This window comes from Odontesthes bonariensis, chromosome 24 (genome assembly GCF_027942865.1).
Source record: "Odontesthes bonariensis isolate fOdoBon6 chromosome 24, fOdoBon6.hap1, whole genome shotgun sequence".
NCBI lineage: Eukaryota > Metazoa > Chordata > Actinopteri > Atheriniformes > Atherinopsidae > Odontesthes > Odontesthes bonariensis.
In genome coordinates, this window is record NC_134529.1 from 11507875 (window position 1) to 11511423 (window position 3549).

Consider the following 3549-nt stretch of genomic DNA (forward strand, 5'->3'; position numbering starts at 1 on the left):
GTTCAGACATAAGAAAAGGAGGAACTGTATGAGAAGGAAGTTCAAGCAGCATTCTGATAAGTTATTAAAAATATTGATTTTAGAAGTTGCATATCATAGTATTTTTTGGACAAAGTGATAAGCTTTGAACTAGTTTCTTACTATAGCAAGTCTTTATGGAAAAGAAATCGTGCAAAAAGAAAATTCTCCCCTTACATTTATGCAAATCACAAAGTATTTAAGCACGTATTGAATCATAAAATGCCTCCACATGTTCCCACATAACCTTGTGATACACAATTTTTTTTTATTTCAGTATATAACTGATGAAGCTTTATATGGTTATTTGTCTTAACAATTAACAATTTTTTCTTAAAGAGATTTCCAATTTTTAAAAAGTCTATAATTTTACTACCTATAACTGCAGCACCCATGGTTTGAATCCCTCGAGACTTCCACCATGTTATTCATCTCCCCAATTTTGCAGCCAGACTATTATGTTCTGTCAAAACTCAAAGCACAAACTTGTTCTGTTCAACCACCCAAGTTTTTTTATTATTTTTTTTTTATTTACTGAACTAGCATAGAAAAGAACTAATCAGTTTTCAATTTTGTGGGTGACTGACAATTTGTATAAGCACTGGCTTGGAATTTGTAATTGTCACTGTCAAACAAAAGTTTGGGTTAAAATTGCTGTTACTCTTATTTACTATATCTAGAATAAATAGTTACATTGAGCGTAAAATCATCAAGATTCAAGAAAAGGTTATGCACAATTCAAGAGCGAAAGAAATCGTGAAGAGCATTTTTCAAAGCTTTGTAAATATGTGCCATTGTTACATTGTAATCTTTTGTAGTGGAGTCATTCTAACAAAATGCATTTCCAATAAACCATAATGATGATTATTACTGAGCTTTATGCACACATACAGTACGATGTAAAACAGAAAGAACGTTGTACACTTGGAACAATGTAAGAACATTCCAAAGCTCATCTTTGGATGTTGGCTGCCTTTTGTTCTGTTCTCTGTCAAAATGATCCCACACTGCTTTAATATTGTTGAGATCCCGGCTCTGGGGAGCATTCATCACTCACCTCAAGACCTGCTGCCACTGTTGCTCCATGTAGACCATTTCTGATGAGACTTCAGTGATGAATCAACCGAGGGGGCTGTTTGCTATCTCAAGGACATTACTTTCACATACTGTTCATCTACAGTAGGCAGTTGTCCAATTTCCTCTTTTTTCTTTTTAAGGAAACAGTATATGCCAAGTTTCCAGCTAACAGTCCTTTGAAATCACATTTTTGGTGTAAAATGTATTACTTAGGTATATCAACCTTTTTTTATTGTCTGTCTGTTGTATTTGCAGCTAAAGGAATGGGAAGAAGTTATGTCCCTTTATGTCACCTTGTCACCTAGTGACAAGGTGCTTAAAGATAAAATAGAAAATAGCTTCTTTACTAAGTCTTCTGTTAAGTGCAGACACAACACTGACTAATCCCTTAAATTTGGTGCCTTTTTTTAAACTTCAATCATTCATGGGTCAGTGCTAAGTGGCTTAACAATGATCAGGTACATAGACTGAGCATAGAATTTGTAAAAAAAGCAGCCAATGTCAAATAAAATCTTAAAATGTTATCCTATATTTTAAAATATTTATCAAGACCACTTAAACAAGTACTTTAAGGAAGCTTTGGCTCCTTAAAAGGGATATGAGAAGAAAACATGGATGTGGCTCAAGACTTTTGTACAGAACTGCACTTATCACTTCACTGCTTGAAGCCAGTGTTGCACAGAATTAGTTGACCCTAAATAAAGTTTGCCCAACCAGTTCATTCCTCCTTCTCAAACTGAAATATTCTCTAAATGAACATTTTACATAAACCTATCTGTGTTGAAGATATGGGGAGACGTAACTTACAACATGAACCCTTTTGTAAATGTACTTGCTTAATATGCGCAAAGATTCTTTAGTGTGACACAAAACCGATCAGAAGTTAGCCAATAAAACTCTAATTAAACCAAATCAATAACTTTGTTCAGTTATACTTATATAGTACCTAATCACAAACCATTTAAAAGCACTTCCATCAAATTAAAATCAAATTCATTAGAATAAAATAAGTTCAATTTAATTAATGCCAATTTCTTTCTTTTTTCTTTGAAGTTGCCAAGCTAAGGAAACCATCAAATTGCATCGAAACCACAGGAATGGACACAAATCCTATTAACTGCTAGCCTGGCTGACGCGTCCACAATCTCGATGAGATGGTGGTCTGGGAACTAGGTGTGCATTTTCTCGTATTTGAGGCGTGGTTTACGAATGCCTAGAGCCGTTTATTGGGCGCTACGAATGTCTATCAAATGGCGTCTGGTTCTTCCCATGCTGCTTTGCGCACGATTCATAGCCAATTGTATCACTTATACCAGATGACGACAGAAATTCGACTAGGAAGAAGAAGAAAAAATAAATAAAATAAAAGTAAACTTTCGCTCTAAGCTACTTAAAACACCTTCTAAGGCTGCATGGAACGGTAACGTTATGTCCGCTGCCATGTTGGATTAACACTCTACAAGCTTCGGTGTAGCGCATAGACGTCGTCATCGTCTTGCTGCCCTGCCTGCCCTCCCCCGTTCTGTGATTGGTTCCCAAACTTGCAGTGAGAATGAAATCGCGTGCAAGGCAGCATGGGAATTCCCAGGCTAATAAACTGCAGCAAAAATACTTAACAAAGGGGGATGCAAGTCATGACCAAACAAAGTGTTTTCAGCCAGAATCTGCTCATTTTCATTGTTTTTTTAAATAAGAAAATTAACAATAATCTTAATCTTTTATACTGTGCTTTTTTTTGTAGATAGGTTAATGTTTTAGTCTCTTATTGAAACAAATGCATTTGGATTCTATTATAGATGCATTTTGGAGTATTCAAACATATTGTGTATATGTGTTTTTTTTTTTTAATTTGTGTAGTTTATTTTATCTTTTCATGTCAAACCCATTATGGAAACTTCTACAGGTGCGGAAATACTAAAAAACAAAACAAATAAGGACTCTTCAAAAGGTGAAAATGATCCTTACATGAACCATCTGAGCCGCTGCTTTTATGGCTTATTTTAACGCCAATCATCTCTGCCATCAGCACTGCTTTGCTGAACCAATCTGTATTTTACTCAGAAAATTCAAAAAATGAATGCAGTGTTTGCAAAAAATGTTTGGGTTATTATGGTTTCATGTCCATCAGGACCCAAAGTTACCAGATTTGATATACAAAACTTTGGCCAGACCTTCAGAATAACATTTTTTTTTTTTTTTTTTTTTTAAACAAATTTGAGTTGTAGTTCGCACATTTAATGAGCTGATCATGATGCCCAAAAATGCAGAATTCTCCTTAACCACAAACGTTTGGCAATGCAAAAATGTATGTCAAATGTCTACAAAGGTGAAATTTTCCTGAATTACATATTACCCAAACATCAAACTATTTCAATATCAAGCAGAAATTCTACATACTTCAAAGCCAATATAATATGTTTATTTTCCAATCAAGTGAAACATTTAAGACATATT